This window comes from Crotalus tigris, unplaced genomic scaffold, assembly GCF_016545835.1.
Source record: "Crotalus tigris isolate CLP2741 ecotype Arizona unplaced genomic scaffold, ASM1654583v1 scf7180000024371.1489680, whole genome shotgun sequence".
NCBI classification, from domain to species: Eukaryota; Metazoa; Chordata; class Lepidosauria; order Squamata; family Viperidae; genus Crotalus; species Crotalus tigris.
The window spans coordinates 401,527-415,856 of record NW_024100541.1 but is presented as its reverse complement, the minus strand read 5'-3'; the positions used below and the strand labels follow the sequence as shown (position 1 = coordinate 415,856).

At 41.9% G+C, this 14,330-nt stretch overlaps 1 protein-coding gene across 21 annotated transcripts in view; it reads right to left on the bottom strand.

The window, feature by feature from the left end:
* Nucleotides 1-14,330, bottom strand: part of MSI2 (musashi RNA binding protein 2) — a 453,994-nt gene that overhangs the window by 120,039 nt on the left and 319,625 nt on the right. The gene's annotated exons all lie outside the window — the stretch shown is intronic.

Sequence of the window (14,330 nt, the reverse complement as noted above, 5' to 3'; positions counted from 1 at the left end):
ATGCCAGTTGCCAAGTGCCCAAATTTTGATCACAGGACGAGGATGCTGCCACGGTCGTAAGTATGAGCACCAGTTGTAAATGACTTTTTTTCAGGGCCGTGCAATTTCAAAGTAAATCGTTGTAAGACAAGGGCTACCTGTACTCATGTTTAATTGTTTTCATCTGTATCTAATTAGTGTCCTAGAGGCCATACTAAAAATTTAATTGACTAATCCCATGTTTCTCAAGCTTGGCAGTTGGAAGATGTGTGGACTTCAACTCCCAGAATTCCCCTCCCAGAATTCTGGGAGTTGAAGTCCACACATCTTCCAACTGCCAAGCTTGAGAAACACTGGAGTAATCCACTACCTATCGCCAGGAAGAAGGTGAATTTTTTTGCAAATGCACTGGAGAGAGTTCTCAGCAAGCCCATGATAAAAGAAGGAAGCATAAAAAGAACTTGGCCGTTGTTGAGAAGGGTTAAAAGAAACCCACTATTGCTCTCCCTGGAAAGCAGTCAGTATTATCCACGCTTTTTGGATGTAAGTGCTCTCACTGTTGCAGCAGCTCTATGAGGTCAGCCAAGATCCAGAGGTGGTTATTTGTCTCTTTCTTCCTGAATTACTTCCTCTAATACCTCATCAGGATATCCGGAGGCCTTCAAGGATCTGGGAACGTTGCAGGCCTCTCATCTATTCAGCACGGGCAGCTTCAAACGAGCTTCTGATTTGGGCCACTTTAAGGCCATTTGATGCCTGCTGTCTGCCCTTTAGCTATATGCTATGTTTACCTGTCTAGTTTTTACTCTTCTAGGCAAAAACTGAACTGATTTCTTTCTTTCTTTATTTTTTCTTTTTTTTTAACAGCAAGCTCCACATAGCTTAATGATTATCACACATCTCTTTGGGATGGGGAATTGACTGTCACGTTTCTGGCACCTGCTCAATGGATGAATAAATATAGAAATCCATTAAAATAAAGTGACGGCTCTACCGCGTAAACCGATTGAACAGAATCTGATTCCCAAAATAGACCACAGAGATCTGGCAGCTATTAACAGGAAAGGAATTCTACACTCAGCAGACGCCAAAACCTTTGCTCCGCACAGCAATTGCAGGCTCGGGAAATTAACATTTAGTCAATGGTGATGTGATCCACATCATTTGCACTCGTGCCCCCGAACCATCTGCACGGAGCAGAGGAACATCTCACAGACATCAAAGAGCGGGCAGGATTACAAATCGAGAACATCATCCACGGAGTGATGCAAATTTATACCTTCCAAATTCATAAACCATGATGTTCCTGCTCATATGGGAATGGTGCGGGACCTAGTCAGTTTCAGATATTCAGGCATATCTAGGGCCAACTGCTTTCAAAGCAGAAGAAAAGACTGTAAACAGGGCTCACTGGCACATGGAGACCCGGTTAGGAGATGTGACTTGGATTATGCAACATTGCCAAATGTCAGCCAGTCTAGCATGATCAACTGAGACATCTCTGTCGTTGTGCCTGCCCTCTGGAATAGCATCCCTCTGGAAAGCTGCACAGCTCACACCCTGCAGCTGTTCCACAAGCCTCTGAAAACTGGCTCTGCTCCTGGGTTTGGGGTTAAGGTGGCGGTCGAGCCTCTGTTTGTTTTCCTTTGATGCACGGGATTGTCTCTTCCAGATGTTTGTACAGGTAGTCCTTGACCTACGACCACAACTGAGCCCAAAATTTAGGTTGCTAAGGGAGACATATGCTTAAGTGAATTTGGCCCCATTTTATGACTTTTCTTGCCACGGTTGTGAGGTGAAATCCCTGCAGTTGTTGAGTTAGTAACATGATTGTTTAAGTGAATCTGGCTTCCCCCATTGACTTTGTCAGAAGGTCGCCAAAGGAGATCGCTTGACCTTGGGACACTGAAACCGTCATAAATATGAGTCAGCTGCCAAGTGTCTGAATATTGATTGCATGACCATGGGGGTGCTGCAATGGCTGTGTGAAAAACGGTTTTCAGTGCTGCTGTAACTTTGAACGGTCACTAAATGACTTTAAGTCGAGGATTACCTATAAGGGATTTTCCCCCTGGGATTTGGAAGCCTCAAACTAGGCAGGTAAGGACGCACAAGCTGACTTTATGAAAATGCAGGATCCTCTTTGTCATTCCTTAACAACTATTATGCATTTTTCTTTAGGACTGCATCACAGACACAATCCTTGGAAAAGGTGTGATTGCTTTAAGGAGGTGTCACTTACGTGACTCCTCTGAAACATCTTTGCTGTCTTTTTGAACCCAAAACACAGCACAACCCAAGCAGATATTTTAAGTAAATTTCAAACAACACCTGAAGTTTTTGCTTGCTAACATCAATTGTTCTTTGAGGAGAGTCTATGAATTCCATGGCTTATGTTGGTTGACTTTCCCGTTTGAATCTGACTATAACAAAAATGAACCGGACACGCCACTAGAAGGCAAAATCACGAAATTGCATCTTACTTACTTTGGCCATGTCATGTGGGAGGAATTTACCAGAGAAAGCTATTATGTTTGGAAGAGTTAGCAGTAAAAGGAAACCAGGCTGCCAAAGAACACGATGGCTGGACATCATCAAAGCATAGAAAAACTCAAAGAAGCAGTGCAAGATCGGAAGACGTGGACAGACTTGGCCCATAGAATCGCCAAAGTCAAACTGGACTAAATGGATAACATCATCATCACACCCAAAATGGACTGCACAACTGTAGGATGCTGATCTCAATAGCTCTCCTCTACAAGATCTGTGGTGGTGCAGTGATTAGAATGCAGTATTGCAGGCTAACTCTGCTCACTGCCAGCAGTTCGATCCTGACCAGCTCAAGGTTAACTCAGCCTTCCATCCTTCTGAAATTGGCAAAGTGAGATCCCAGATTGTTGGAGGCAATAGTGCTGATTCTGTAAACCGTTCAGAGAGCGCTATAAGGCACAATTAAGCGGTATAGAAGTCTAAGTGCTATTGCTAAGTGTACCACCTTCCTTTTTCTCAGCGGGCTGTCTGTCTTTACTCTCTCAACCACACTGTTTAATTGCTCCCTAATTGTCCACTGGCTGTTTCCAGGTGGATATCTTGGATTTAGTTGTTTAACTATGATATGCCTGGAATTTGGGGACAACTAATCATTATGGGTATGATTAGTACTACCATATTTTCCGGCGTATAAGACTACTCGGCGTATAAGACGACCCCCAACTTTGGAGCCGATTTGCATGCTTAGAAAGTCGTCTTATACGTCGGAAACTACCGTAATTTCCAGCGTATAAGACGACCCCCGACTTCAGAGCCAATTTGCATGCTTTAGAAAGTCGTCTTATAGGCTGGAAAATACGGTACATGCCACAGGGACCCAGATTTTTGCCCAAGTTTAGAAAGTCCACTTCTGCAAGTCATTAATTGATTGGCTGCCAGAAACATCTTCATCATTAGTAACTCATTAGCAAGTAATGCAGCAGAGTTTCAGTTTTGACCTCCTCTTCCTTAATTTGCCAGTAAGGCAAAGCAAAGAGGGATTCCGCAGAAAACAGCAGCAACCTTGCCAGCCAAGCCAGACAGTTCACCACCACCATTCACGTTCTCCAAATTCTGTGTTGGTTCAGGCCTTCAAAAATATACTTTCCTAGGGAATCCAGCACTCTGGTTCAAGAGCAAGATAACAATCTTGTTCAAAGGTGATTTAACAAGAGAAATTCTCTTTCTCTCTTTTGGTATCCCAAATGTACTGTTCAAAAGGCAAGTGGACTTTGGTTTTTTTTCCCCCTTGAAAATATTTCTTTTCTCATTCAAGAAACTTCTGAAGAAGTCAGAACTGAAGAATCTTTTTCAATCAATCAATCAATCAATCAATCAATCAATCAACCAATCAGAAAAGAGCTGGAAGGGAGCTTCCGGTTTGACGTCGTGGTAGAACGGGTGCAGAAAGACGGGTCTCCGTCTTTTGCATTTGATTTCGCCCTGCTGGGAACCCTGGAAAGAGTCGAAAGTCAACCCGTAGAGGCGACAAGCAAAGTCTCAACATCTTTTTTTGTAATGTGGTGACCAAAACTGGATGTAGTATTCCTGATCTGGTCTTACTAAGGATTTATAAAACACTACTAATACTTCACTTGATTTTGATTCTGTGCCTCTGTTTATACAACCCAGGATTGTATTAGCTTTTTCGGCTGCTGTCACATACTGCTGGCTCATCTTTAAGAGATTATCCACTAGGACTCCTAGGTCCCTCTCATGGTTACTGTTTTTGAACCAGGTTTTGCCCAATCTGTACTTGTACTTTTGGTTTTTCTTGCCTAGGTGTAAAACCTTGTTTTTCTTCACATTAAATTTCATGTTCTTGGATAGGGTCCATTGTTCAAATCTGTCAAGATGTCAAGCTTCTTGGATGAGAAGAACTGAAGGAGCTTCTTGGATGAGAAGAACTGAAGGAGCTTCTTGGATGAGAAGAAGAACTGAAGAAGCTTCTGGAATGAGAAGAACTCAGAACTGAAGAAACTTCTTGGATGAGAAGCGAAATGTTTTCAAGGGAACCCCCCCCCCCAAGAAAGTACAGTTGCCTTTTGAACAGCACTTTTGGGATACCCATGACCTGGATGATTAAGAATCTCCCTAGATATTTCTCCTCTGCTATGTTCTTAGAAGGGGAAGTGGAAAATGTTCACTTAAGAAGAAACTAGAATGGCAAGTTAACTCTCAAAAATAGGATTTAGAATTCCCCTTGGAATAAATAAATACACAAATTTGCCTGAATCATTCCAGTTTCAAGTAAAATGGGAAGCAGGGATGGGTTTCCTCTAGTTATTCCTATTTAATTAGGGACAGCCCTTGGTTTTGGTCTCTGCACCTAGAACACTCTCCCCTGAGTTTTGCCTGTTGAAGAGTACTCAGTCACGATCATGCCTGCATGAGCTGTTACTTCATTGTTCTCAAGGGTTTCCGTCCCCAAGGATGGCTTATCCCTGAGTAAAGAATGTTTAGTTCTCAGCTTAGCACAAAGGAAGTGCTGATGACTGAAAGGTTACAAGCAGGAACTTGGCAAGACATTGTGCTGCTGGAGAACGTCATGGTATTCTAGATATTTAACCATCGGCATACAAAGGAGAATTCGCTGGAAATGCAGACTTTTTTAAAAAAAAAAATGTAATCAGGATTGGCTAATTTAAAATCTTGTACATCTCCGATATTTTAAACATGTTGCCAACAAAGCCCAACCATTCATTGGAAGACTTTTCTATAGAGAAACTGAAGGATTATTACCTGGAACACAGTGAATTAAAAAAGCAGAGAGAAAAATTTATCCAGTTCCTCCCAAATAGAAGAAAGTAAAGGAGAGGAGAGGAAAAGAGAGGAGGGGAGGGAGGGAGGGAAGGAGGGAAGGAAGGAAGGAAGGAAGGAAGGAAGGAAGGAAGGAAGGAAGGAAGGAAGGAAGGAAGGAAGGAAGAGAGGGAGGGAGGGAGGAAGGGAGAAGGGAAGGTATTTCTTCTCCATACCCCATTAGTTAAGATAATGAATATGCACCATTTTTAAATAACCTCAAGTCTTAAAGCAATTTTGGATTAAGCAGACAATTACTTTTTATGGGTGGTACAAAGAAACAACAACAACAACAAAAAACCCCATCCATTTCTAAAAGCATGTAGGAAAGATTAATACAAAACAAAAGAGGCGGTTTAAAATGGTGAGATAAATGGGAATCTGGTTGTCAAGGAGTGTGCATTTTTTTAAATGAAATTATACTGCGTCCTCTTGGATGAAGGTATTATTGGAAGCTAACAAGCTCTATTTAAAAGATAAGCGCATTTAGCAGAGTCAAACAGGCTGTTTCCCCCCCCCCTTTTATTCAGGTGAATAAAAATGAGATATATATTTGAATAATCTTTTTGGAGGTAAAAAAGGGAAAAGAGTGAAATACAGGGGGCACAAACAGAACGGAAAATTTCCCCTAAAAGATGATCATCTGAACTGAATGACTGGGGGAGGGGGGGAGAGGCTGAGTCCCCATTTTTTTAAAAAAGAAATACAAGCAAAAATGCTTTTGGAAATCGAATAGTTTGGATCTTTCAAGCAGACTTTTGAAATTCAGTCTTTTCACACAGAAAAGTGGACAAAAGAGATGCTAATACCCATCACCCCAGGCTGTAAAAACAGGCAACGGTTTTGAGCAGCTCTTTATGTGGGCAGGACTACAGCTCACATTCTCCACTGCCAGCAGAGTGAAACCAGCCCTTTGGCTGGAATCAGGGAAATCAGAACATTTCTCTCTCCCCCCCCCATCTCTCCCTCCCTCCCTCCCCCCTCACAATTTTATTATTATTTTTTCTTGATATAAAATACAAATGAAAATAAAGACAATGAGGAAAAAAGGGAAAGGGAGTAGTGGAAAGGGGAATTTTAAAAAGCAGCGAATTCCAGCTATTTTCAGTGGAGTAAATTACATAACAAGATTATAATCTCAACTTTTTATTTATATAAAGAAAGTAAAGAGTAGCCATTTCCATAAACACACCCTATTCAATTGTCAAAACCAGACTCAGATTTCTGATTTCAGAGTGTTTTTTTCTGGATTATGCACCCCACATCACGTCACTTCTACTCTGAATCTAAAACCGACCTAAGAATTCGTCCTCTACACCCGAGAAAGTGCCCAGGTAAGCCAGGCCATTTGCCACAGGCACATTCATGCCCATGTGCCTATTTGTCAGCAGCCCTAACAGGGTCAGGACGACTGTACATGATTGTATTGTACATGATTAAAACAATACCAAAATTGGTAGATGCCATAAATAAAATTAACAAGGTGTGACAGCAGTGCCAAGCCCCAATTGCTTGGAAAAAATTATGCTTCTGCAGGCTGTGTTTTGGTGGGCTTCCCCTACCCACCCCCCCACTCTCTGATTCCCTCCCCCAAGCTATATTTCATGCTTGCATTTGCAGCTGAAGGGACCCCGTATTAGGTTAACTGAAATATGGATCTGATGACACCACAGCTATGAAATACCAGAGTGAAGGGTCTGCGATTTATGTGTGCGCACACACCCCAGTGACTGAACTATATCGACAGAATGTTATTTCGCTCTGTGAACACAAGTAAACACAGTGGTAGACAATGGAGATCCATTAATTGGAAAAAACCCCTTTTCTTTTCATGCTCCAAATATTTAAAATTTAGAAAAGAAATTCTGTTTTAAAAGAGACGTATCATAATATTGATATAGGTAGTCCTCGACTTAACAACTATAATTGGGACCCAAATTTTCACTGCTAAGCAAAGCACACCAGATTTTAATGCATTTGGCCACTGTTCTTCAACATGTCACTGCAATTGTTAAATGAATCCTGCGGAAATTAAGCAAATCCAGCTTCCCCTATTGACTTTGTAACACGGTTAAGTGAATCCCACCCATTGACTTTGCTTGTTGGAAGGTCGCAAAAGGGAACCATACGATCTGGGAACACTGCAACCATCGTAAGTACATGCCACTTGCCAAAAGTCTGAAGTTTGATCACGTGACCCTGGGGCAACTGCAATGGTCGTAAGTATGAAAAACGGTCATAGGTCATTTTTTTCAGCGCTATTATAACTGAACGGTCACTAAACTAATGGTTGCAAGTCAAGGACCACCTGTACATGCCAACTGCCAAGCTCCTGAATGTTGATCACATGATTGTGGGGATGCTGAGGTGGTTATAAGTGTGAGGGCTGGTCATAAGTCACTTTGTTCAGTGTCATTGTAACTCTGAACAACCACTAAATGAATGACTATGGGTCTAGGACAGGGGTAGGCAACCTTGGTTCTTTTATGACTCGTGGACTTCAACTCCCAGAATTCCTGAGCCAGCCATGCTGAGGAGAAAGGGAGAAGTTTCCATGCTGAGCCATGCTGGCTCAGGAATTCTGGGAGTTGAAGTCCACAAGTCATAAAAGAGCCAAGGTTGCCTACCTCTGCGTCTAGACTAGATCTTAATGCACCTTTACCTACTGTATATACAGGTAGATCTCAACTTACAATAGTTCATTTAGTGACCGTTCCAAGTTACAGTGGCACTGAAAAAAAGTGACTTATGAACATTTTTCACACTTACAACCGTCGCAGCATCCCCCGTGGTCATGTGATCAAAATTCAGAGGCTTGGCAACTGGCATGTATTTTTGATGTTGTTGCAGTGTCCCGAGGTCATGTGATCAATCACCTTTTGCGATCTTCCGACAGACAAAGCCACATTCACTTAACAAGCATGTTACTAACTTAACAAATGCAATGATTCATTTGACAACCGCGGCAAGAACAATCCTCAAATGGGGCAAACCTCACTTAGAAATATTTCACTTAGCCACATCAATGTCGGACTCAATTGTGGTGGTAACCTGAGGATTACCTGTATATACCTTCCTGATGTGATGGATTTCATCTCCCCCAGATTCTAGCCAGCCTAGCATCTTAGCAGCAGATCAGTGCTATTAAGATCAACCCCTGCCAGGGGTTAGAAGAAACATGAAAAATGGACTTAGGTGAATAATTCCTGCCATGCTGTTTCTATACTTTGCATTAAACTTTCCACAGGGCACCAGTAATGCAAAAAGGAAGATGGTGTTTGAATTCTTGCCTACAGAGTCATACTGGAAAATCTTGTTTTATCCTAGGCTTGTTTATTCTTGTTTAATCCTAGGCTGCATTAACAGCGGGATAGAATCAACATCATGTGAAATGTTGGTACTACTTTATAATGCCTTGGTAAAACTACACTTGGAATACTGCATCCAGTTTTGGTCACCATATTATAAAAAAGATGTAGGGACTCTGGAAAGAGTGCAGAGGAGAGAAACAAAGATGATTAGGGGACTGGAGGCTAAAACATGTGAAGAACGGTTGCAGGAATTGGGTATGTCTAGGACCAGGGGTGAGATGATAGCAGTGTTCCAATATCTAAGCAAGTTCCACAAAGAAGAGGGGGTCAACCTATTCTCCAAAGCACCTGAAGGCAGGACAAGAAGCAACGGAGGGAAACTAATCAAGAAGAGAAGCAAGCTAGAACTGAAGAGAAATTTTCTAACAGTGAGTATAATTAATCAGTGGAACTGCTTGCCTTCAGAAGTAGTGGGTGCACCATCACTGGAGGTTTTTAAAAAGAAGTTGGACAGCCTTTTGTCCAGAAACAAATAGGGTCTCCTGCTTGAGCAAAGGATTGGATTAGAAGATCTCCAAGATCTCCAACTGTGTTATTCTGTTTTGCGTTGTCTCAGCCTAGCAGTAGGGTGTAATTTCATCCCGTGGCTTTCAGGAAAAGACTGAATGCTTTTTCTGGTCAGTGCTTGTTTCTGCATGATAACATTAGCTGCCCCAGGAAATCTTGCCATGTAAACGTTCCTACTTGGTTGGGACAGAAGGGAAGATTCAGTGATCCTAAGAGCTTTGTCACCCCGAGAAGCATCAGATTCAGCAGGGAAAGTGAATTTTTCCAAGCAGGCTGTCTTACATGCACCATCTAGATGGGCAATCGCTAAGAAAACAAAACACTTGCTGACAGATGGAAAGGAAAAAGAATTGTGAAGCAGCTCTGTGAGCCCAGCAAAGGTTTTTACGAATGGCTAAACTCACTTAAATTTTGCAGAGCATATTAAATCAAAGCTTATTTTCTCACAAAATATCATGAAGTTTAGATTCCCTCCATGAAATGCAGTGGGCTGCAGCTGCCAAAAAGGCCAACACAGTGCTAGGCTGCATTAACAGAGGGATAGAATCAAGATGACGTGAAGTGTTAATACCACTTTACAAGGCCTTGGTAAGGCCACACTTGGAATACTGCATCCAGTTTTGGTCACCATGATGTAAAAAAGATGTTGAGACTCTAGAAAGAGTGCAGAGAAGAGCAACAAAGATGATCAGGGGACTGGAGGCTAAAACATATATATCTCAGAGGCTGCCCCAAAGAAGAGGGAATCAAGCTATTCTCCAAAGCACCTGAAGGCAGGACAAGAAGCAACGGATGGATCTAATCAAGGAGAGAAGCAACCTAGAACTAAGGAGAAACTTCCTGACAGTTAGAACAATTAACCAATGGAACAACCTGCCTCCAGAAGCTGTGAATGCTCCAACACTGGACATTTTTAAGAAGAGACCAGACAGCCATTTGTCTGAAATGGTTTAGGGTTTCCTGCCTGAGCAGGAGGTTGGACTAAATGACCTCCAAGGTCCCGTTCAGCTTTATTACTACTACTACTACTACTACTAAATAAAATACTCAGGAAATGGGCTTTAAAAAAAGGATTCTCATTTGCAGTTGTTGTAACTATAATACATAATACACTGCATGTATGGAAGTACAGGTAGTCCTCGACTTATGACCATTCATGCAGTCACGTGATTAAAATTTGGGTGCTTGGCAATTGGCATATATTTACTATATGTCAAGCTCCCGGGGGCTTGACATGCAAACGGGGACGGGGGGGAGCGGACAGCAGCCCAAAACCTCCGGCAACCGCCGAGCAGCAAGTTCTCACAGCTGGAGCCCGGCCCGAGCGGGGATACTTGGCCGGCCCGCCTCCCCACGCAGACGCACAGGCACAAACGAGCGCCGGCCTATTTACGAGCCTGGAATCCCCCGACGATCAGCTGGGGGCAGCAAGCCCGGAATTCCCCGCGGTACAGCTGATGTCGGCAAACCCGGAAGTCCCCAAGGGCCAGCTGCGGCCGGCGAGTCGAACGCCTGCCGGCACGTCGACGTGGGACGGGAACCCTCTGCACCTACAGGGGGATCCAGCGTGGGTAGCGGGTGGGGGTTACTTACCAGACAGAGGGGCCGGTAGGCAGGGAGAGCTTGGTGGCGGGAAGGTAACGCGCGGACCGCACACACGGACAGAGGGATGCGGGGGTGGGGCTCCGTCGGCGAAAGGGAGAGCACAAGGAAAGGGTGAAGCATTTATCCAATGCGAGCGGATGTTGGCTTGGAGTTGGGGGCGGGAGCACAGGGTGTGGCACACAGTTATAGAGCGCTGGGAGACAACCACTCCCAATGCTGACTTTGTTTCATCTTCACAATAAATCGCTTGGTGAGTTCAGTGTGTACCGGCGTTCCTTTTGTTCTTACTCACGGACGACAACGGATGCACTTGACACTATAGTTGCAGCAACCCAGGACCACATGATCTCCAATTGCAACCTTCGCAGCCGGCTTCTGACAAGCAAAGTCAATGGGGGAAGCCGGATTCACTTAACAACTCTGTGATTTGCTTAATGACCTTGGCAATAAAGGCTGTGTAGATTGGGCGCAACTCAACGCTACCTCATTTTTTTGGGGGGGGGGACTGACATTTTAGTCCCAACTGTGGTAATACGTTGAGGACTACCTATAAAACACCATCCAGTCAGAGCTGAAGAAGCTTCTTGGATGAGAAGCGAAACATCTTCAAAGAGAAAAAAAAAAACCAAAATCCAGTTGCCTTGTGAAAAAGCAACCTATACATTACCTATAAAACAACTTTCCCCATTGTGCTGGTTTCAAGATTTGCCAGATACCCTTTCCGAGAATATTTGGGAGGACACCGAGTTGGGAAAAGCTGACACAGACCCTTACAAAAATTAATAAAAGCAGACCAGTCTTCCATACGTTTGCCTTTTTCTTTCTTTGATGTAGTATGATAATTTGGCTGCTAATGTAATATCCTGCAATTTATCAACCCAGTCTCCTAATATCCTGTTGTCACCAAAAAGGATCCTGACGGCAGCAGCCCTAGAAAACGGCAATTCCTTAGGCTCTTATTGATTTAAGTGATATGTATAATTCAAAAGAGGAAGCTCTAATAGAATTTATGTACCAGGAGCTATAATTCTTGTATGTTCCTCGCAGTGGAAAATAACATATCGGTTTTTTCTGTTTGTTTTGCTAATGGACCACCCACAATTCATGATATAGCTCCTTTTATTGCAAGATTAAGCAACTGTTTGCGAAGTACTGATTTGATTACATACCATCAAGTCAGTGTTGACTATTAGCAACCACAGAAACTGATTTTCTCCAGAATTTGGGGTTGATTTATTTGATGATCCATTTATGGCTTTCTTGGCTGCCCAGGGTATTCTTGGGAGTCTTCACCAACCTGAAAGTCCGAAGTGTCAACCTTCTTCTTATCCTGCTTCTTCAAAGCTGAACTTTAATTTCTCTATAAGGTCACAGGAAAAAACGTGGGCTGCACAATTCGGATTTTTCTAGTTATAGACACTTTCTAGCGTTAGAACATCTTTTGCAAGGTCTTCTTGGTTAATCTACCAAGTGCTAATTTGTGGCATATTTCTTGACTGCTGATATCTTTAGTTGATTTTAAAAGGCAGGAACTAACCACCACTTCCAAATCTTCACTGTTAGTTCTAAGGCTGGCTGTTGTGCCTCTTATCATTAGTTTAGTCTCTTTATATTTAATCTTAGTCTCTTTTTCCTTTTTTCTCCATTATATTCTTTGTTATTACTATAGCTCAAATCATATGCATGGCACTAGATCCCACTAGATTCGAGGGGGATAATTTTTCAGTAGACACTGTAGTTTTATATGATTAATCAAGGTGTATCACCTTGCTAAGACCTTGGAACCATTTTCTTTAAATGTTATATTTAGTAGCTCAAAGATTTACTTTGCGGCTCCTCACAGACCGTATGACTTTTAAGTCTCTATGGATCATACAAGAAATCAATTCAGAATTCTCATTCAAGGCATAAATGACCAGAATCAATTATGATATTTTGGACTTCTCTTTGGAAGTCTATAATGCTGGGAATGATGGAAGGAAAGAGAAGAAGATGACTAACAAACAGTAAGGTGGATGGACTCTATTATAACAGTGATGGGTACACTGTTAGAAGACTTGAAGACCAATTTGGGGCAGTTCATCCTGGAGAATATGTGGCTGACACTCAGTTGATGGCACATAATGAATGAATGAATGAATGAATGAATCTATCAATCAAAAGATCTTCACAAAAGGAAAATCTTAACTGCTATGATAATGCTGAAACATAGCAAGATTGCCACAGATGGTGCCACTGGAAAAACGTCACAATATGGATGTGGCATATTTAGGGAGTGTTATGCTTATGGATGAAGGCCACATCCATGCTGATTATGGTACTCTTTCTCTATACATAGGAAATATTAAGAAGAGTGAATGCAAAAATCTACAATGTGTATGTATTAGTGACAAATTAAGGGTGCATGGAAAAGTGGCTGAACAGAATTCTGATTGAAACGATACGAGAGGTGACATTGAGCATAATTTGTCCTGCAGCTTTATGCCAGATAAGGAGTGCTGTAAGCAGATCAGATTTTTGCTCTTTAATTGGTCATTGAGAAAGGTGTGAGAAAGACAATTTATTGTGTGTCTGTTGATTTACAGAAAATATATGATGAAATGGATAAGCTTGGATTATGGAACATTCGGGGCATATTTGCTGAATATAGTTAAGAGTAGTAAGAGATTGAACATGTCTGAGAGAAAAGGGAATACTTAAGGAATGAGTATGGAAAAAAAAAACTAATATGTGTGATGTCCCTTCAGCTGTTTATGTATTTATGAATAAATGTGTAAGTAAGCCAGCATGCTATTGAAGGCAAAAGAAGCAGGGGACGGCAAAAGATGAGATGAGATAGATGGTGTCATTGATGCAATGAACATGAATTTGGGCAAACTCCAGGATACAGTGCAGGAGAGGGGGTCCTGGCGTGCTATGGTCCGTGGTGTTGCAAAATCAGACACAACTTAGTGACTGAACAACAGTCACTGGGAGTTGAAGTCCCCACATCCCTAAGTTGCCGAGTTAGAAAAACACTAGGTTAGGTTATGAATGTGTCTATATTTTGGTATGCAGAAAATGCTGTGTTTTTTGATGCAGACATTAAAATGCATGATGCAATAAAGAATGTGGATCTAAAAGTTAAATGTATCAAATATATAACGGAAGAAAGAATAAGTTGAAAGATGAGGGAAGACTGAGTAACTCGAGATTGGAAGGAGCTAATAAAATCCACAAAAAGACACGAGTTGAATTTTTTTTTTAAATTTTTTTTGAATGATATTCAAATTAGAGTCATAAACTCTTTTATTTTGATTAGAGTGATATTATCTTTTATTCAGATTCAAAACTGACATTAGCATATGATTCTAAATTATTGATCACTGCTGTTGCTGCTGATACTAAGGAATGTAAAAGTTTATATTGGTTATGCTTGATAATAGAAAGTATTCAGCTGGTATCAGGTGCAAAAGTTCACATGTGATGGTCTAATTAAAGTGAATATTGCTAATCATGCCTATGCATAGGAATCTTCCCAACTAACAGTTAGTACCTGTT